The sequence below is a fragment of the Lucilia sericata genome, unplaced genomic scaffold, assembly GCF_015586225.1.
Source record: "Lucilia sericata isolate MDLA Ls3-8-SP2 unplaced genomic scaffold, ASM1558622v1 Contig000335F_arrow, whole genome shotgun sequence".
Taxonomy (NCBI): domain Eukaryota; kingdom Metazoa; phylum Arthropoda; class Insecta; order Diptera; family Calliphoridae; genus Lucilia; species Lucilia sericata.
This window is the reverse complement of record NW_023994355.1, coordinates 308,893-331,487: the sequence shown is the minus strand read 5'-3', so window position 1 is coordinate 331,487 and position 22,595 is coordinate 308,893. Positions and strand designations below refer to the sequence as shown.

The 22,595-nt window shown below is 32.0% G+C and overlaps 1 protein-coding gene across 3 annotated transcripts in view; it reads right to left on the bottom strand.

Moving 5' to 3' along the window:
* The window catches only part of LOC119603767 (muscarinic acetylcholine receptor gar-2), a 74,452-nt gene extending 57,278 nt beyond the window's left edge, over positions 1-17,174 (bottom strand). For all 3 annotated transcript variants that reach the window (XM_037955934.1, XM_037955935.1, XM_037955936.1), the window contains exon 1: positions 17,075-17,174. The gene's annotated coding sequence lies outside the window, so the exon portion shown is untranslated. The remainder of the gene's footprint in view (positions 1-17,074) is intronic.
* Between the last annotated feature and the right edge of the window lie 5,421 nt (positions 17,175-22,595).

Below are 22,595 nucleotides of genomic sequence, written 5' to 3'. Positions count from 1 at the left end.
GTTCAGTTCTAGTTCTTTCTAGTTCAGTTCTAGTTCAGTTCTAGTTCAGTTCTAGTTCAGTTCTAGTTCAGTTCTAGTTCAGTTTCTAGTTCAGTTCTAGTTCAGTTCTAGTTCAGTTCTAGTTCAGTTCTAGTTCAGTTCTAGTTCAGTTCTAGTTCAGTTCTAGTTCAGTTCTAGTTCAGTTCTAGTTCAGTTCTAGTTCAGTTCTAGTTCAGTTCTAGTTCAGTTCTAGTTCAGTTCTAGTTCAGTTCTAGTTCAGTTCTAGTTCAGTTCTAGTTCAGTTCTAGTTCAGTTCTAGTTCAGTTCTAGTCAGTTCTAGTTCAGTTCTAGTTCAGTTCTAGTTCAGTTCTAGTTCAGTTCTAGTTCATTCTAGTTCAGTTCTAGTTCAGTTCTAGTTCAGTTCTAGTTCAGTTCTAGTTCAGTTCTAGTTCAGTTCTAGTTCAGTTCTAGTTCAGTTCTAGTTCAGTTCTAGTTCAGTTCTAGTTCAGTTCTAGTTCAGTTCTAGTTCAGTTCTAGTTCAGTTCTAGTTCAGTTCTAGTTCAGTTCTAGTTCAGTTCTAGTTCAGTTCTAGTTCAGTTTCTAGTTCGTTCTAGTTCAGTTCTAGATCAGTTCTAGTTCAGTTCTAGTTCAGTTCTAGTTCAGTTCTAGTTCAGTTCTAGTTCAGTTCTAGTTCAGTTCTAGTTCAGTTCTAGTTCAGTTCTAGTTCAGTTCTAGTTCAGTTTCTAGTTCAGTTCTAGTTCAGTTCTAGTCAGTTCTAGTTCAGTTCTAGTTCAGTTCTAGTTCATTTCTAGTTCAGTTCTAGTTGTTCTAGTTCAGTTCTAGTTCAGTTCTAGTTCGTTCTAGTTCAGTTCTAGTTCAGTTCTAGTTCAGTTCTAATTCAGTTCTAGTTCAGTTCTAGTTCAGTTCTTTTCAGTTCTAGTTCAGTTCTAGTTCAGTTTAGTTCAGTTCTAGTTCAGTTCTAGTTCAGTTCTAGTTCAGTTCTAGTTCAGTTCTAGTTCAGTTTCAGTTCTAGTTCAGTTCTAGTTCAGTTCTAGTTCAGTTCTAGTTCAGTTCTAGTTCAGTTTCTAGTTCGTTCTAGTTCAGTTCTAGTTCAGTTCTAGTTCAGTTCTAGTTCAGTTCTAGTTCAGTTCTAGTTCAGTTCTAGTTCAGTTCTAGTTCAGTTCTAGTTCAGTTCTAGTTCAGTTCTAGTTCAGTTCTAGTTCAGTTCTAGTTCAGTTCTAGTTTCAGTTCTAGTTCAGTTCTAGTTCAGTTCTAGTTCAGTTCTAGTTCAGTTCTAGTTCAGTTCTAGTTCAGTTCTAGTTCAGTTCTAGTTCAGTTCTAGTTCAGTTCTAGTTCAGTTCTAGTTCAGTTCTAGTTCAGTTCTAGTTCAGTTCTAGTTCAGTTCTAGTTCAGTTCTAGTTCAGTTCTAGTTCAGTTCTAGTTCAGTTCTAGTTCAGTTCTAGTTCAGTTCTAGTTCAGTTCAGTTCAGTTCTAGTTCAGTTCTAGTTCAGTTCTAGTTCAGTTCTATTTCAGTTCTAGTTCAGTTCTAGTTCAGTTCTAGTTCAGTTCTAGTTCAGTTCTAGTTCAGTTCTAGTTCAGTTCTAGTTCAGTTCTAGTTCAGTTCTAGTTCAGTTCTAGTTCAGTTCTAGTTCAGTTCTAGTTCAGTTCTAGTTCAGTTCAAGTTCAGTTCTAGTTCAGTTCAGTTCGGTTCAAGTTCAGTTCTAGTTCAGTTCTAGTTCAGTTCTAGTTCAGTTCTAGTTCAGTTCTAGTTCAGTTCTAGTTCAGTTCTAGTTCAGTTCTAGTTCAGTTCTAGTTCAGTTCTAGTCAGTTCTAGTTCAGTTCTAGTTCAGTTCTAGTTTCAGTTCTAGTTCAGTCTAGTTCAGTTCTAGTTCAGTTCTAGTTCAGTTCTAGTTCAGTTCTAGTTTCAGTTCTAGTTCAGTTCTAGTTCAGTTATAGTTCAGTTCTAGTTCAGTTCTAGTTCAGTCTAGTTCAGTTCAGTTCTAGTTCAGTAGTTCTAGTAGTTCAGTTCTAGTTTCAGTTCTAGTTCAGTTCTAGTACAGTTCTAGTTCAGTTCTAGTTCAGTTCTATTTCAGTTCTAGTTCAGTTCTAGTTCAGTTCTAGTTCAGTTTCTAGTTCAGTTCAAGTTCAGTTCAAGTCAGTTCAAGTTCAGTTCAAGTTCAGTTCAAGTTCAGTTCTAGTTCAGTTCAGTTCGGTTCAAGTTCAGTTCTAGTTCAGTTCTAGTTCAGTTCAAGTTCAGTTCAAGTTCAGTTCTAGTTCAGTTCTAGTTCAGTTCTAGTTCAGTTCTAGTTCAGTTTCTAGTTCAGTTCTCGTCATTTATCGTAACATTTAGACTTAAAATGATAAACATTTATATATTTTCGAACAAACAAATTTTTCAAAATACATTCCATAATTATATAATTATTTTTGAAAACTAAAATTGATTGTCAATCTTTCAAAATACTGTCCACAACTGTTACGGAAACCTTTTCCTTCCTATTTTTATGTTTTGTTAAACGTTTTTCTGGATTTCAAAACATTTTTAACTATGATATTCCCAAAAGCGAAAAAATAACACCAGTTAAAGGACATACGAATTACACACACAAACAAACAATATAAAGAGGAATTTTTATAAAACTAAATTTTCTTGCCAGCAGTGCACAGATCCTTATCGCAAAACAAAAACCCTCATCCAAATAAATAAATAAATAAAAAAAAAAACGAAAAATCAAGTCAATATCAAAGTCACCATTTTTGGTGGAGCGTTATTTTATTTGGTTGAACGTTGTAGGGGATTGTATCAATGTGTTAGAGTAAAACTTGGCTAAAATGTTGAAATCTATCTGTATGTGTATGGCAGTGGCACGTAAAAAGCTTGTTGACGCTTTATGGGTAGTTTTATCATCCGCAGGGCGGTCGTTTCATGGATAACAATGCAATATTGCCACAGGGAACTTCAAAAGAAAAATAGTGAATTTGTGAATTGTAGCAAGTGTCGGTTTCGTCTTATTTTTTGTTGTAAGTCATACATTATTACATTTTTCACAGTTTGTTTTTAAAGCTGCCATTGATGCTGCTGTAAGAGTTTGGGTAGGAAAGTTATGGCCGGTCTTTCACAAATAGTTTTAATATAAATGAAATGAAAATCATTTCCTTAAGCGTTCAACTTTTACTCAACAAAATAATCAAGTCTCTTCGTAATTGCGTAGTGTTTAACAGAAACACTACTAGATGAGTAGCGAAGAAAAAAACACTAGAATAGGAAAAAAAACTAAATTCTGAATGTATGAAAAATAAGTAATTTTTTTATACCAATTTGTGAATAAACTTCAGAGGAATAGTTGGGTTGGTGGTGGCTTTAGTTTATCCTAGTGATGGCCATTGTTTGATTTTTTCCCCGGTTTAGTTTTATTTTTTGTTTTTTTTTTTTTCTTGGTATTATTTTTACTTTTTCAACTGGAAATTTGTGAGATTAGACACGTTCTTGCATGCAAGAGAGAAAGATAGAAAACAAGAAATAATAACTTACTCATAAAATATTAATCACAGTAAATGTAAATATTTAATGTAAAAAAATAATAATAATTTTAAACACAAATTGCTGTATTGTTTTCATAGTTTTGCATAATAACAGCTGCTGTAATTCACCGCCATTAATTCGAAAAAGAACTAGGAAAATAATAAAGATATTCACATTATATTGTTGCGTTCAAACCTTCAATTAAGAGATAATTGGCAAGATTGTTATAACAAATACATATACATATCTATATATATATCAGTTCCAGTTCAGATCTAGTTCAGTTCTAGTCCAGTTCTAGTTCAGTTCTAGTTCAGTTCTTGTTCAGTTCTAGTTCAGTTCTAGTTCAGTTCAGTTCAGTTCAGTTCAGTTCAGTTCAGTTCTAGTTCAGTTCTAGTTCAGTTCTAGTTCAGTTTCTAGTACAGTTCTAGTTCAGTTCTAGTTCAGTCTAGTTATAGTTCCGTTCTAGTTCAGTTCTAGTTCAGTTTCTAGTTCGGTTCTAGTTCAGTTCTAGTTCAGTTCTAGTCGTTCTAGTTCGGTTCTAGTTCAGTTCTAGTTCAGTTCTAGTTCAGTTCTAGTTCAGTTCTAGTTCAGTTCTAGTTCAGTTCTAGTTCAGTTCTAGTTCAGTTCTAGTTCAGTTCTAGTTCAGTTCTAGTTCAGTTCTAGTTCAGTTCTAGTTCAGTTCTAGTTCAGTTCTAGTTCAGTTCTAGTTCAGTTTCTAGTTCGTTCTAGTTCAGTTCTAGTTCAGTTCTAGTTCAATTCTAGTTCAGTTCTAGTTTCAGTTTCTAGTTCAGTTCTAGTTCAGTTCTAGTTCAGTTCTAGTTCAGTTCTAGTTCAGTTCTAGTTCAGTTCTAGTTCAGTTCTAGTTCAGTTCTAGTTCAGTTCTAGTTCATGTTCTAGTTCAGTTCTAGTTCAGTTCTAGGTTCAGTTCTAGTCAGTCTAGTTAGTCAGTTCTAGGTTCAGTTCTTAGTTCAGTTCTAGTTCAGTTCTAGTTCAGTTCTAGTTCAGTTCTAGTTCAGTTCTGTTCGTTCTAGTTCAGTTCTAGTTCAGTTCTGTTCTAGGTTCTAGTTCAGTTCTAGTTCAGTTTAGTTCAGTTCTAGTTCCGTTCTAGTCAGTTCTAGTTCAGTCTAGTTCAGTTCTAGTTCAGTTCTAGTTCAGTTCTAGTTCAGTTCTAGTTCAGTTCTAGTTCAGTTCTAGTTCAGGTTTATAGTTCAGTTCTAGTTCAGTTTCTAGTTCAGTTCTAGTTCAGTTCTAGTTCAAGTTCTAGTTCAGTTCTAGTTCAGTTCTATTCAGTTCTAGTTCAGTTTCTAGTTCAGTTCTAGTTCAGTTCTAGTTCAGTTCTAGTTTCAGTTCTAGTTCAGTTCTAGTTCAGTTCTAGTTCAGTTCTAGATCAGTCTAAGTTAGTTCAGTTCTAGTACAGTTATGTTTCAGTTAGTTCAGTTCTAGTACCTATGTTTCTAGTTAAGTTGAATATTTTCAATTAATTTTTTCTCTACAACCTTTAAATTTCTGCTGAAAATAGATTTAGTAGACAAAGTAGAAATTTTGATAGGAGTACTGTTTATTTAGAAATATTTTAAATACATAGTTAATAAAAATACAGAGAAAAACAAAAACAAAATGTGAACTTTCAAACACACTTATCTAAATTGTATTTTTTTTTTAAATTTAAAAACGTTGTTGTCATTTCCTTTCATTTTAATAAAATTTTATTAAAATCAAGGACATGACAAGAATAAAAACGTAGAAATTGTAAAACTATAGTGACATCGTAATTTATTAAAAAATAAATGTTTATGGAAAGATTTCGTAAGAAGGCCTCTTCTTTAATTTATCTACCAACTAAGTAGAAAGAAGAAGTAGCAAGAGTATGATCAAAAGATGTTGTATCTTGTCAAGTTTTTTAACCATATTTTCCGCTGGACTGAAGATTTCTATTACTTTTAAACATTTGTTTTTATATTTCTATTCACTGGACTGTTGTTGTTTATGTTGTTGTCCCCTTAATAATGTTAGAGGCCTTGCGGTTGGATATTTTAAATTTCTTTTAAACCAGCAAAAGGTAAAACCACAAAATAACTTGAAAATATTTTTTAAATCTCAATCTTAATTTATCTCAAAAACAAAAAATACCAGAAAAGTAAACCCAAAATACTTTACGTGTTGGCCATGTATTTTGTAGCCTCAGCCTGTTTAAATCTCCAAAGGATTTAAACTTAAAAACAAAAATTTATTTTGGGAAGAGGAGCATAACATGTTTTTAAAAACATTTGTTTTTTTATATTTGTTCAAAGTTGTTTTATCATTGCAACACATCATCATTCCATCTCCAGCACCAACTATAACCAGTCTTCGCTCTTAAGTACTGTTATCCTCCTCTGGTTGTATATTGCGCTATTTGCTTCTTTTTTGTATTTTTCATAAGAAATTCACAAAAGCCTTGTCATACAAACGTTTTATGTGAAATAAAAAATTGTATATTGTATAACAACAAAAAGTACTGCAAACAAATTGTGTGATTGTTTTAAAGAAGAAATGTAGAAAAAGTACACAACATGATGCAGCGAATTTATAATTAAAAATGCCCTCTTTTTTATCGCTTAAGAATAAATACATATAATGTTTAGGGGACATAAAACAAAAAAAGAAACTTGAGTGTTTTAAATATTTAATGAAAAACTCTCTTCACAAATAAAATTATTACAAGAAGGAAATTTAAAACTGGCTTTTTACGATGACTCTCTTAATTCCTTAACAATTCATCACTTTGACAGAATGGAGTGAACTAAATGAACTTGAAATGTTGACAGATTTTTAAAATTTTTATAAAATTTCTTTATATCATATCCAAGTCAAGTTGAATATTTAAGTGCTAATAAAATTACTTACTATCTAATTCATAACCTTCAAAACTGGAACTGAACTAGAACTGAACTAGAACTGAACTAGAACTGAACTAGTACTGAACTAAGAACTGAACTAGAACTGAACTAGAACTGAACTAGAAACTGAACTAGAACTGAAACTAGAACTGAACTAGAACTGAACTAGAACTGAACTAGAACTGAACTAGAACTGAACTAGAACTGAACAGAACTGAACTAGAACTGAACTAGAACTGAACTAGAACTGAACTAGAACTGAACTAGAACTGAACTAGAACTGAACTAGAACTGAACTAGAACTGAACTAGAACTGACTAGAACTGAACTAGAACTGAACTAGAACTGAACTACAACTGAACTAGAACTGAACTAGAACTGAACTACAAACTGAACTAGAACTGAACTACAACTGAACTAGAACTGAACTAGAACTGAACTAGAACTGAACTAGAACTGAACTAGAACTGAACTAGAACTGAACTAGAACTGAACTAGAACTGAACTAGAACTGACTCTAGAACTGAACTAGAACTGAACTAGACTGAACTAGAACTGAACTAGAACTGAACTAGAACTGAACTAGAAACTGAACTAGAACTGAACTAGAACTGAACTAAACTGAACTAGAACTGAACTAGAAACTGAACTAGAACTGAACTAGAACGGAAATAGAACTGAACTAGAACTGAACTAGAACTGAACTAGAACTGAACTAGAACTGAACTAGAAACTGAACTAGAACGTGAAACTAGAACTGAACTAGAACTGAACTACGAACTAACTGAACTAGAACTGAACTAGAACTGAACTAAACTGAACAGAACTGAACTGAACTGACTAGACTGAACTAGAACTGAACTAGAACTGAACTAGAACTGAACTAGAACTGAACTAGAACTGAACTAGAACTGAACTAGAACTGAACTAGAACTGAACTGAACTGAACTAGACTGAATACTGAACTAGAACTGAACTAGAACTGACGAGACTGACTAGAACTGAACTAGAACTGAACTAGAACTGAACTAGAACTGAACTAGAACTGAACTAGAACTGAACTAGAACTGAACTAGAAACTGAACTAGAACTGAACTAGAACTGAACTAGAACTGAACTAGAACTGAACTAGAACTGAACTAGAACTGAACTAGAACTGAACTAGAACTGAACTAGAACTGAACTAGAACTGAACTAGAACTGAACTAGACTGAACTAGAACTGAACTAGAACTGAACTAGAACTGAACTAGAACTGAACTAGAACTGAACTAGAACTGAACTAGAACTGAACTAGAACTGAACTAGAACTGAACTAGAACTGAACTAGAACTGAACTAGAACTGAACTAGAACTGAACTAGAACTGAACTAGAACTGAACTAGAACTGAACTAGAACTGAACTAGAACTGAACTAGAACTGAACTAGAACTGAACTAGAACTGAACTAGAACTGAACTAGAACTGAACTAGAACTGAACTAGAACTGAACTAGAACTGAACTAGAACTGAACTAGAACTGAACTAGAACTGAACTAGAACTGAACTAGAACTGAACTAGAACTGAACTAGAACTGAACTAGAACTGAACTAGAACTGAACTAGAACTGAACTAGAACTGAACTAGAACTGAACTAGAACTGAACTAGAACTGAACTAGAACTGAACTAGAACTGAACTAGAACTGAACTAGAACTGAACTAGAACTGAACTAGAACTGAACTAGAACTGAACTAGAACTGAACTAGAACTGAACTAGAACTGAACTAGAACTGAACTAGAACTGAACTGAACTGAACTGAACTGAACTGAACTGAACTAGAACTGAACTGAACTAGAATTGAACTAGAACTGAACTAGAACTGAACTAGAACTGAACTAGAACTGAACTAGAACTGAACTAGAACGAACTAGAACTGAACTAGAACTGAACTAGAACTGAACTAGAACTGAACTAGAACTGAACTAGAACTGAACTAGAACTGAACTAGAACTGAACTAGAACTGAACTAGAACTGAACTAGAACTGAACTAGAACTGAACTAGAACTGAACTAGAACTGAACTAGAACTATGAACTACTAGAATGACTAGAACTGAACTAGAACTGAACTAGAAGAACTCGAACACTGAACTAGAACTGACTAACTAGAACTGAACTAGCACTTGAACTAGGAAATTGAACTAGAACTGAACTAGGAACTGACTAGAACTACTAGACTGAACTAGAACTGAACTAGACATGACTAGAACTGAACTAGAACTGAACTACGAACTGAACTAGAACTGAACTAGAACTGAACTAGAACTGAACTATAACTGAACTAGAACTGAACTAGAACTGAACTAGAACTGAATTTTGATAAGATATATAAAAAATGTAGAAATGCTTCAAAAAGCAAGTATTACCATCTAATCTCTAACATAAGATTTTTTTCCTGAAAATACAATTTGATTGTAGACAATTTCTAAATAATTTCGTGAATATATTTATATTATATTTCAAATTATACCACCATCCGTGCGCTAAAGGTCATATTAAAACGTCTACAAAAGAATTTGTTTCTTTTAAATTTTTTTATTCCTCTGACAAATGATTGATTGAAATCGTTACAGAGAATAAATTTTTATCTGTTTTTATTTAAATTTCATCAAATAAAACAACAAGAGTGGTAATAGAAACAGTAGCAGCAGTAAAATGGCAGCAACAACAGCTCCATCAAAATCTACCAGCAGCAGCCGTCGTGTTGGTATCAGTAGCAACCGTGTCAAAATAAATGTGATTAGATACAAAGATACTAAAACCGTGAAATTTTTAATTATCCTTAAAATTAAAATATTTCCTCGTAAATTTAAAATCAAAAGAATAACGAAATACTATAACATTTCAAACTTTGGTGTTAGCGACAGTGGTGTGGCGGGAGTGTGGGAAGGAATAAGGAAATATTGTTTCGTTGTGGCTTTTTGTAGTGTTCACACTTGTGTTTGAAGTAGATTAAGTTAAATTAAGGTGTCCTGACATCAACCTAAACAACAACAAATAGAGCTTGAGTTAAAAGGCAATTGATATAATCTTTATGTTGGTTGGAATAAATTGTGCCAAAGCCAAGAAGACCCATTAATAATAGTAGGAGTAATGTTGTTGATGATGAACGTGTTTCATTATTAATTGTCAAAGGTGAAAAAGAAGTGAAAACTTAGTTTTATATATTTTTATTAAATGACCTACTAATTCCATACATTCGAATAAAAGACAAATTAAGATTTGTTCAAAGATTCAAAACGATATATTTCAATATTACAGTTTTGTATTATAATTATAAAGTTCTTAATTATTTTGTTATTACATAACACATAATTTGCACACTTCGTTAATTTTGTTAGTTAGTTAGTTAGTTAGTTTGAAAGGAGGATGTATATACATCAAATCCGAAGAAATACACCTAGGCCTCTATCGGGCCTGTTGTGCGCTCCTTAACCAGTGCCTTAGGTGGGAATCGAACCCACCACCTCCGGTCTACCAGACTAGAACACTAACCACTAACCTAAATTAAATTATGAAGTTTTTTAATTTAATTTTGAGGGAAAATATTAATTTATGCATCAGAAATTTCAAACACATGATTCGTATACTAATGAGAGTTGCTTTTTTAAATATTACAAAAATGAAGACAGCTATACACACTACTTTCATTAGTATTTTTTTCTGAACGTGTATTCTTCAACAAAAAATTTTAAAAGATCATATTAGTAGTGCGATATTTTTGCGATTGTGTATTTCTTTGCAGTTTAGTTCTAGTTCAATTCTAGTTCAGTTCTAGTTCAGTTCTAGTTCAGTTCTAGTTCAGTTCTAGTTCAGTTCTAGTCAGTCTAGTTCAGTTCTAGTTCAGTTCTAGTTCAGTTCTAGTTCAGTTCTAGTTCAGTTCTAGTTCAGTTCTAGTTCAGTTCTAGTCAGTTTCTAGTTCAGTTCTAGTTCAGTTCTAGTTCAGTTCTAGTTCAGTTCTAGTTCAGTTCTAGTTCAGTTCTAGTTCAGTTCTAGTTCAGTTCTAGTTCAGTTCTAGTTCAGTTCTAGTTCAGTTCTAGTTCAGTTCTAGTTCAGTTCTAGTTCAGTTCTAGTTCAGTTCTAGTTCAGTTCTAGTTCAGTTCTAGTTCAGTTCTAGTTCAGTTCTAGTTCAGTTCTAGTTCAGTTCTAGTTCAGTTCTAGTTCAGTTCTAGTTCAGTTCTAGTTCAGTTCTAGTTCAGTTCTAGTTCAGTTCTAGTTCAGTTCTAGTTCAGTTCTAGTTCAGTTCTAGTTCAGTTCTAGTTCAGTTCTAGTTCTAGTTCAGTTCTAGTTCAGTTCTAGTTCAGTTCTAGTTCAGTTCTAGTTCAGTTCTAGTTCAGTTCTAGTTCAGTTCTAGTTCAGTTCTAGTTCAGTTCTAGTTCAGTTCTAGTTCAGTTCTAGTTCAGTTCTAGTTCAGTTCTAGTTCAGTTCTAGTTCAGTTCTAGTTCAGTTCTAGTTCAGTTCTAGTTCAGTTCTAGTTCAGTTCTAGTTCAGTTCTAGTTCAGTTCTAGTTCAGTTCTAGTTCAGTTCTAGTTCAGTTCTAGTTCAGTTCTAGTTCAGTTCTAGTTCAGTTCTAGTTCAGTTCTAGTTCAGTTCTAGTTCAGTTCTAGTTCAGTTCTAGTTCAGTTCTAGTTCAGTTTCTAGTTCAGTTCAGTTCTAGTTCAGTTCTAGTTCAGTTCTAGTTCAGTTCTAGTTCAGTTCTAGTTCAGTTCTAGTTCAGTTCTAGTTCAGTTCTAGTTCAGTTCTAGTTCAGTTCTAGTTCAGTTCTAGTTCAGTTCTAGTTCAGTTCTAGTTCAGTTCTAGTTCAGTTCTAGTTCAGTTCTAGTTCAGTTCTAGTTCAGTTCTAGTTCAGTTCTAGTTCAGTTCTAGTTCAGTTCTAGTTCAGTTCTAGTTCAGTTCTAGTTCAGTTCTAGTTCAGTTCTAGTTCAGTTCTAGTTCAGTTCTAGTTCAGTTCTAGTTCAGTTCTAGTTCAGTTCTAGTTCAGTTCTAGTTCAGTTCTAGTTCAGTTCTAGTTCAGTTCTAGTTCAGTTTAAGTTCTAGTTCAGTTCTAGTTCAGTTCTAGTTCAGTTCTAGTTCAGTTCTAGTTCAGTTCTAGTTCAGTTCTAGTTCAGTTCTAGTTCAGTTCTAGTTCAGTTCTAGTTCAGTTCTAGTTCAGTTCTAGTTCAGTTCTAGTTCAGTTCTAGTTCAGTTCTAGTTCAGTTCTAGTTCAGTTCTAGTTCAGTTCTAGTTGTTCTAGTTAGTTCTAGTTCAGTTTTTTTCTAGTTCAGTTCTAGTTCAGTTCTAGTTCAGTTCTAGTTCAGTTCTAGTTCAGTTCTAGTTCAGTTCTAGTTCAGTTCTAGTTCAGTTCTAGTTCAGTTCTAGTTCAGTTCTAGTTCAGTTCTAGTTCAGTTCTAGTTCAGTTCTAGTTCAGTTCTAGTTCAGTTCTAGTTCAGTTCTAGTTCAGTTCTAGTTCAGTTCTAGTTCAGTTCTAGTTCAGTTCTAGTTCAGTTCTAGTTCAGTTCTAGTTCAGTTCTAGTTCAGTTCTAGTTCAGTTCTAGTTCAGTTCTAGTTCAGTTCTAGTTCAGTTCTAATTCAGTCCAAGTCGCGTATTGACTGTCAGGATTCACCAAAAATTCTTAATTGCAATAAACTGCAAAATTTTCTTGCTTGATCATATTTTATTGAATCTAAAAGTTTTAAATTTTTTAATACATTTTTCCTATCTATTTTCTATCACAAGACTCACAATCCAACAATAAAATAGAAATTCTCATTAATGGAAAACCTAATTTCAAAGGCAGTTTTTCCGTTAATTTACAGCGGTTTGTTTTATTATTATCCACTTGGATGAATTTTTTGCCGCAGTATCTGCTGTAATGTGCGTTATAATATTTTCCACTTTTTCAGCATTTTGCTTCTGGTTTTTTAGACATTTTCAACAAATTGCCATTAATCAATAATTAGATTTTGAAAAACGCTCGATAATAAAGGCCTGTGTCTCTATTTTCATAAATGTGTGTGTGAATTTTCATAGTTGTGTGGGAAACTGTGAGAGTGTGAGTTTTACAAAGTGTGTATCCTTTTTTATTTACAGTTAACATAGAATATTTATCATGATTTGGCTTAATTTACATATGAAAAACTTAAAATTAGATGCCTCCCATGACATCAGACATGGTTATGAATTTTCAATGTTACACGTTGTAAAAAACCCAACAAAAACAACCTCAAAATAACATGTAATCAGTGAAAAGTCTTCTTATGAATATTTTACTTTTCCAAAAGAAAAGAAAAAAGTATTTAAAATTTTCTTGTCACATTTTTCATTTGACTATAAATCGCCTACAAAATACAGTAGAGGTGAAGAAGTTTTTTGTGCAAATTTGTTAATTTAATAAATAAGGCTGTTTTAAGAATTAGTTTCTCCTTTCTAGAGGTAGACTTTGTGCGAAACATAAAAGAAAAAGGGTAAATTTTGAAATTATGAAAATTGTTGTTTCGGTTGACACGTGTTTTGTTGCATTGACCATTTGTCGGTGAGTTGCTCACCCCTTTTTTGCGGTTGCTATTGTATAGTCTATAATTCCCCAAAGCAATCAAGAAAATATAAAGGTGTGAAAATGTACTTTTATATATAAAAGTAAAAATTGTTGAAATTTGTATTCCGTTAGTAATTCTTGTTCGTTTTAAAAATACAATTAAAAGTTGAACTGAGTTTTTAATAAACTTGTGTATATTGTTTGTTAATTTTTAAGAAATTTTTAATTTTGTAATTATTTCTTAGATTTCAACAATATCAAGTATTAACCGAACTTTAAACGGGTTCTGATCCAATTTTAAACAATTTCTTTAGTCCTTGGGACGCAAGCAACTTTTGTGACAAATTTTATTTTATTATCTTAAATGTTGTAAGCTATACTTTGACAAGATGGAGGTACATTGTTAAATCGTATAAAGGGCTTAATTTGAGTCGATCAGTGTTTTTTAAAGTCTGTGTATTATTTCTGGGCTTTGTAAACATTCTCATTTAATATCTCTTCAAGGTCTTAGAAATGTTTCTTAAGTGCTTTCTTCTGTAAATACATTTTTTAAGAAAACGTTAGTAAAATCTAATTATAAAAAATTTATATTCTTGCGTTTTTTTCATTAAACGTTTTCTTTTAATACAATTTAAAACCACATTTGTTTCCTTCTTGTTTGCGACGAAAAAAATTTTGTCATAAAACCTAATTTTGTGGAATTTTTCTTTTTTTATATTTTCTCGCAACCATTTAATAAATTATTTATGTAATGAAAGCTTATTAATAGATTTTTATGGTTTAATTGTGCAAATACGCTTTAATCTTTTCAGCCACATAATAATGACCCAAAAGTATGCAAAGTACTTTTTTTTAGATACATATTTTTTGGTTTCTTTTTAGTTACTAAAGCTGCTATTATTTAATGATACGTGATGAAATTGCATAAACAGTGTTATTTTTTTTGAGAAAAACAAGGAAGTTAGAGTTTAAGGAACAATTAAAGTTGCTTGAAAACAGATGTTTACGATTATATAGAGATATTTTGTGAAAATTTGTTAACGCTTTCTGATACAGCAGCTAGTGCTTATAATTGGTTTACCACGCCCCTTTTTTTGTCAGAAGGTATTAGGGCGATATCAGGTGATAACGTAAAATCTGAGATCATATTGGTTTGGTTTAGAGTTAAGGTTTACATCATATAGGTACCAGGCCGCTCGGGAGTACTAGATAGAGCGAATGAAATAGCTTTAAAGGGGAGGGGAGCTCGAGGTAGTTAAACTGTTGAAAGCAAAACCATTTGATGCCGATAGGTATTAAAAACATGTGTAAGGGAAACCCATAAGGCCTTGGAATAGATCCATAAAAATCCTATGGAATGACCCTAATGGGAGGAGGACGAGAAGCCTCCTCAAAATAAGCAAGTGTGAGGTTACAGTTATACAAAATTTAATGTGTGGATTCAGATGAACGTAGAGCATGTAGAGAGGACAGAGAAACTCTGGAGCTCTTTCTTTGACATTGTCAGTATCTTGGGAGTAAATTATTCCGAATATAACATCCCTCATAAACTTTGAAATTCTTAGAAATTACGTCCAGGAAACTGAGAGTCTGATTATTCAAATTGACACCAAATTTTTTAATAACATCCGTTGTCTAGTATATACTTACATACGACAACACTATGCAATGTTGACAACGCAACGTTGTCAACATTGCAACAATTTGTTGTCGCAATATAAATTTTATACACATCCGTTGTCTAAAAGTTAACAAACGTGGTAAGCTCACTATTGACAATGGATTGTGAGCTTACCACCTTGTTAGCGCGATAGTGACATTGGTGTATTTCTTTGTATTTGATGTTGATACTATCAACGTAACCTGTCCGTTTGTCCATCCGTGAATACAGTGAATACTGTATAAAGTTTTTGTTTCTACCAACAAACATTTTCCATGAATGGAGGGTGACCCAGTTGTATTTCTTTGGATTTGATATAGATACTATTAACCTAACATGTCCGTCCGTCCGTTTTTTTGTTGTTTAAAACTATATTTTTGAGATTCAAATCATTAGGACGGGTCGAAGAAAAGAAAATTGAAGAAAAGTATAAAAATTATTTTTTTGTCACACCTACAAATACCGCCCTTTTTCGTTTTTGTATATAACGTCGCCATCTAAAGACCGATCGTGACAAATAAGTGTATGTTTTCTCAGCAGCTATACACTTTTTAATTTGTCGTAAATTTCTATGAGGTACATCTGACATCTCGGATCCTTCTCTTAAATCGTTATTATTTGGAAACAGAAACCAAGAACCTTCAATTATACGAAACATTTGCTTTTAAAATTTTCACTTTTAATCATAGATGGCTATTTTATAGATATTTAAATATGTCTGTCTGTTGTTGCCCATGGTTGGGCCCAAACGAAAGCTAGGGCGCTAAAGTGTCTAACTCAGGTTCGAAGTAATATGCAATTAATTCTGAATTTTTTATGTTAGTCCCTATTTTCCTTTGTATGTTGAAAGTACGAAAGTTGTTTTATTTTGAAAGTAACTAGAATAAAATGTTCGTTCACCCGACATTAAAAACTAATTGATCCATATTACTGATCCTATATGATTAGAAAACAAGTAAGAAGTTATAGTCAGGCGAGGCCGACCGTATAATACCCTTCACCAGTTATAAAAATAAAATGTGATTTAGTGTTCATAATAAAGCATTTAAGTTGAATTGTACCTTGTCTTAGATATACTTTAGCCATTATTTGTTGAATAAAATTGTATACATTTAAGTCATATTTCGAAGATGGCTTTGTATAGAATCTAGGTTCAAATAAAGCAATATCATCAAAATATTCATCAGGGTCAAGAAGGCTAGTATAAAGCTTGGTTAAGCAGTTTTTTTATATTAAACATAATTAAAAACTTAAAAACCCTAGTCGGGCTATGTGAAATATTGGACCGATTTTCAATAGGCTTCGTCACTGAGGCAATAGAAGATCATGTACCAAATTTCATTGAATTATATTCAAAAATGCGACCAGTAGTTTGATTACAAGGTTTACATGGACGAACAGACAGACAGACAGACAGACAGACAGACAGACAGACAGACAGACAGGACGGACATACAGACAGACGGACATTGCTAAATCGATTCTAAGCCGATTGGTATACTTTAAGGTGGGTATAGCACCAAACATCAGCACAAACCCAATATACCCTCCCCGCTAAAGTGGTGTAGGGTATAATTATTAATTCAACCTACTCGGAAAAACTGAATTAAATAGAGAGTGACTAATAAAAATGCAATGGAGTCAAATAAGACGTAGGAAGTCAATATTTGAACACTTACTTACTTGTAAGTAGTCTAGTAATGAAAAACCTTAGTTGACGTACAATGAAATAACTAAGCAGTGAGCAATCCAGGTTGGAATTATTGTCGATTATTTGTTTAGGTAAAACAAAATAACTTACTCAATTAGGTATTTGTAAGCTAGCGTTGTAATGACTTATTTAACTGCCTATTTGTAAGTATATCGCAGTGTCTATATAAATTTTAAGACGGTACTATAATGTGGTTATTCTGGCAAATTATTTCACTTGGAATTTAATTATTTAATTTAAGTTACTATTAAGTTGATTTAACATTAAAAGGTTAAAATAACTCTTATCTGCAGAAAATCGGAATTTGCGGTTGTAATTAAAAAGTAAAACTTGCATATTTAGCAAAACAGTCAAGAATTTTAACCCATAGTGCATTGTGAAAATGAAATGGCTTTAAAATACTTATATAGATTTACTTTTTATAAAACATTAAAAAAACTTATTTTTTAAATAAATATCTCTATGTACACATGTTGAATAAACTACTAGCACTCACTATTGTGTAATCCTTTGAAAGCCTCAATAAAATTCATTGCCATCACTTTTATACTTTGATAAAATATTTTTCATATATTTTTTTGCATATTTGCTACAAATAAAGCCTACAAATATAAACACATACATATAAACTACGTATGTATGTATTTGTATTAATTGTAGGCATCAATAAACAGATACACACACGCATTGATCAATTAATGGTTTAATTGAATGATAACGTTATAGAACAGGTGTTTTTAATTTGTAAATATTTATTATGTACCTGTTGTTGTTGTTGTGGTGCCTGCTGCTACAGATGCTGTCTAAGTTGCTATTATTGTTCTAGTTTTTGTTGTTGCTGTTGCATGAAGCATAAAATGTTCGATAATCGATAAAATTCACTTTTTTTTATTTTATTTATATGTATTTCACTTATTTATAGTAACGCAAGCTTTAAAGAAAATTAAGCAATATTTATCACATTTTGTTTTTTTTAATAAAAAGAAAATTTAAATGATAGTTAAATTAAAACTTGTAGTTAAATTTTCGGCAATGACACTTTTTATATATTTTTCCTTCGTTTTCTTTTCTAATTTTAAGGTTTCAAAAAAAGACGGTTATATGTGACTTTGCACCTTATTTTGATTTACACGTACAAATCAAATTGTTGTATGTTTCCTTTAGTAAATAATTTCGAAAATGTTTCGATTTCCGTTTCCGTTTAACAAATCAGGCACAATTTCCGCCAACGACAACATTACGACAATGTACAAAAAAGAAGGCATCAACAATGTTAAAAAAAGAATTAAGATTCACTGAACACTTTTTTTTATTATTTTTTTAGAAAAAATAAAATTTAATTAAACAGTTTTTTTATATAAAAAAAAAATTATATTTTAATAAAAAAAATATTTTTAATTAAAAATTTGGTTTATGAAAATTTCTTAAAATTCACTTGCACTTTTGAATTATTTTTTTTTGCTTAATGTTTTATCAAGTTTTTATTTTTTACTTTTACTAACAGAAATTTATTTAAATAATTCGACTTGCCAGCGGAGAATCCCCAAAAAGACACGTTTAAACAGTTTGACAGACAAATAAGGACTGTTGCTCAAAGTGTTTTTGTTTTGAATGTGAATTCAAAATAAATATATTCGTTGGTTACTTTAGTCTGCAAGGACATGTTTTGTATATACATACGTGTGTGTGTTAGTGTTGAGATGTATCGGTGTGTGTTGTAATGTATATGAATTTATAGTTGTTGTTATAAACAACTGTTGGAATGTTGTATGCGATTTTGCTTACTTCGTTTTATATCGTAAAAAGTCCTGTTATCTTAAATATCGTATTGAGAGAAATGTTTACACTAATACAATAGTAAAGTAAAGAGAGTGTTTTTTTTTAGAATTTGGGCTTAAAGAGTAAGTGAGAGGAGAGGTAAAGTGCGTTTGTATCAGGCATGGAAAATTGAAATTTTTAAATGAGGAAAATTGTTTTAATATGAATTACTTAATTAGGTCCATATCGGTTTTTTTAAATCTAATTAGTGGTCTACAGTCTAGTATACTTTATAGACTAGTTTTTGAACTAATCTGTGTATTAATCTATGTAACCGTGTACAGAGAAGTCTATCTAGTCTCTGGACTTATGTATTAGTAGGTACGTTGACTAAACTTTGTACTAGTCTTTTGACTCGTTAATGGACTAGACTACAGACTAATCTATGGACTATACTTTAAATATATTGATTATGGACTAGTTTATCTGTGATTAGTCTGTTGACTATACTGTAGTATAGTTTATCGACTAGTTTTTGAACTAATCTGTGTATTAATCTATGTAACCGTGTACAGAGAAGTCTATCTAGTCTCTGGACTTATGTATTAGTAGGTAGATTGACTAAACTTTGTACTACTTGTTTGACTAGTTAATGGACTAGACTACAGACTAATCTATGGACCTATGTACTAGATATTGACTAGCGTATGAATTAAGTAAAAGCCTGGTCTATATAATCAGTCTCGACTATTCTACGGACTATTCTCTTGAACACGTCTCTTCACTAGCCTATGAACACGTCTCTTGACTAGTCTATGGATGCCGTTTGAGCCCACAGCCTTGTCTTTTAACTGGTCCATGGTCTAGCTATTGACTAGCCTTGACTAGTCTATGGACGTCGTTTGAGCCCACAGCCTTATCTTTTAACTGGTCTATGGTCTAGCTTTTGACTAGTCTATCCACTAGTTTATTGACTAGTCTATGAATTGGCCTCTTGACTAGTCTAGAGACTAATCAGCAGGCTAGAATAGTCTCGTTATTAGTCTATGGAGGTCGCTTGCTAGTCCATAGCCTAGTCTTTTAACTGGCCTATGGATTAGCTATTGACTAGTCTATGGTCCTGTCTATTGACTAATCTTTTGACTAGTCCATGAATTAGTCTCTTGACTAGTCTAGAGACTGGACAACAGGCTAGATCAGACCCTTGGAGCCCACTGACTATACCTGTCTCTTGACTAGTCTATGAACTAAGGTCTTGACAGGCTAGACTAGGCTCTTGACTACTCTTTTAATTAGCCTATGGACTAACTATCGAAAGTCTATGGCCTAGTCTATGGCATAGTCTATCGATCAGTTTCTCGGCTAGTTATGATCCAGTATCTTGATTATACTATGCATTAACCTCTTGATTACTCTATTGAATACTTTATTCTGTGGACTAATACTTGGACTAATCTCTTGACTAGTTTGTGAACTAGTATGAATATATATAAGTCAATTTACTAGGGCTATGAGCTTTCCGAGATTGCAGCGATATTTTTTTCGATGACCAAATGTACAGAATAAAGTACAATGTAAATAAAATTTCCATCTCTGGTTTGTATATATGTATGTGTAAAACATATCTGCATTTGAACATCTCGTAAAGGTGTCCAAAGGAAAACGCAGACTTCCAAACACGTGAAAATAATCCTTGCAGAATTGTTTAGTAGTGTGACCTTCTGAGATTTAAAATTTATTTCTTACGTGGTTTCTTTCTTTTTTTTCTCCCTGTGTTATATTGCCATTTCCTTTTTTTTACGTGTTTTCCCTCTATTTTTTTTTTAATTTTCTTATGTGAATATAAAAAAATGGCGGGTCTTTCTTTTCAATAACAAAAATAAAAATTGTTTTGTTCACAGATAATAAATATAAGTTTGAAAAAAAAGTAGAGATGTTATTACAGCCCTTTCATTATTCTAATAGATGGATAATGTTTTAGAAATCTAAAAGAAAAATAATTTACCAACCGCTCTTACGTGGAAATAAATGCGTACATATACATATTTTAAGATGACATATAAAAAGGAATAACAAAACAAAACTGTTGATTACCAGTTGATTTCATAAGAAACTTGTTGATAATCTCTGAAAGAAATTCATTAAACTGTCAAATGGATTTGAGCAAATGTCTAAAAGGCATTGAACGCCTCAATGAATTTGTTTGTAATTGTGTAAAAGAAAGGTGTTATTCATTTTGCAATAATAAAAAAAAAATTTGTTTGAGTTTGTTAAATGCAAATTATCTAATGGGTAATAAACTTAATTTGTAAAAATACTTGTTATGAGTTATTTATGAAAGGGGGTTTGAAAATATTTTAATTAACATAGTTAACACTGGGCAATACAGTGATAGAATACAAAGTGTATGGATCTAAGAAAATCTATTAAGAATTTTCTATTACAATAGTTATAGTGAAATGACTTAATCAATTTGTTTTATGTATATTTTGGGTCTACAGGAAGTACTATAGCGTATAAGTGTTATTATATTTAAATATAAAATAAACATCATAATTTTTCAGTTACAAGACGTATGATTGATATTAATTGTCAAAGTTCCGTAAAACGTATACCCAATATAATTATTTAACATGAAAAAGTTTTCTTAACGTAGTTTTTTTATTAATTAGCTAAATTACTTGTAAACAAAAAACTTTCCCGCTCTTAGAAAATAGTTTTCTTCTTTTGTATATTTCTTTGGCTATTGACATATGTTCAATAATGACTTTCTTATTTTGAAATTCAAGCAGCAAAAAGCACTAAAAAATATCAATTAGTCTCAATAACTTTTTAATGTTTTTTTTTCTCATCAAGTTGTTTTTATAAGTTTTTCTTATTTTAACTAAATAGAAACTAATGTTTTGATTGCAGCAACTCATATTAAAAGGAAAAACTCAATGCAGTAGTAAGTATAAATGTGAATACAGTGACAACCACTAAACCTTCATGGCTAAATTAGTTCTCTATTTTCCTGCAACAAACTAACCAAGAATCTATACATTCATTCGTCATTTTCAACTTGATGTTACCGCAAATATGTAGAGAGAAAGAGAGAAAAAATATTGTATAACTGCCACCAAGATACAATTTTTCAATTAATGAAAGCTGTCGCCAACAGTCGTAATAGCATAATGTAAGAACTCGAAAAATAAGACCAAAAAATCTACATAATTTACAAATCTTTCCCTGTATATGGATTTCAATTGTTAATCAAATCAATAGTTTGAAAAATTCCAATTTAAAAACATATGTATGTATGTACATAAATAATGTATGTTTGAATATTGAAGGAGACATCAATATCATTCTAACTGCAATTTGTCAGTTGAAAGGGTTCGTTATCATTGTCGAAATTCTGTTTTGTGTTTTCTGCCATTTCTTTTTTCTGTTGTATTTAAATTAAACTCCTCAACGCTCAAAATAAGAAGATTCATTTGCATTAACTTTAGGGTGAAGGATTGATTTGTGTATTTGTTTCAAGAAAAATGCTGGTCAATTCTATAATGTTATTTGAATGATATTTAAATAGTCATTAGGTTACAGTGGGTCTAAGCTTAAAGATAATTGATATAACAATGTTAAGTTTGACTGAACTAGAGCTGAACTAGAACTGAACTAGAACTGAACTAGAACTGAACTAGAACTGAACTAGAACTGAACTAGAACTGAACTAGAACTGAACTAGAACTGAACTAGAACTGAACTAGAACTGAACTAGAACTGAATTAGAACTGAATTAGAACTGAACTAGAACTGAACTAGAACGAACTGAACTGAACTAGAACTGAACTAGAACTAGAACTGAACTAGAACTGAAGTAGAAGTAGAACTGAACTAACTAGAACTGAACTAGAACTGAACTAGAACTGAACTAGAACTGAACTAGAACTGAACTAGAACTGAACTAGAACTGAACTAGAACTGAACTAGAACTGAACTAGAACTGAACTAGAACTGAACTAGAACTGACTAGAACTGAACTAGAACTGAACTAGAACTGAACTAGAACTGAACTAGAACTGAACTAGAACTGAACTAGAACTGAACTAGAACTGAACTAGAACTGAACTAGAACTGAACTAGAACTGAACTAGAACTGAACTAGAACTGAACTAGAACTGAACTAGAACTGAACTAGAACTGAACTAGAACTGAACTAGAACTGAACTAGAACTGAACTAGAACTGAACTAGAACTGAACTAGAACTGAACTAGAACTGAACTAGAACTGAACTAGACTGAACTAGAACTGAACTAGAACTGAACTAGAACTGAACTAGAACTGAACTAGAACTGAACTAGAACTGAACTAGAACTGAACTTGAACTGAAACTAGAACTGAACTAGAACTGAACTAGAACTGAACTAGAACTGAACTAGAACTGAACTAGAACTGAACTAGAACTGAACTAGAACTGAACTAGAACTGAACTAGAACTGAACTAGAACTGAACTAGAACTGAACTACTAGAACTGAACTAGAA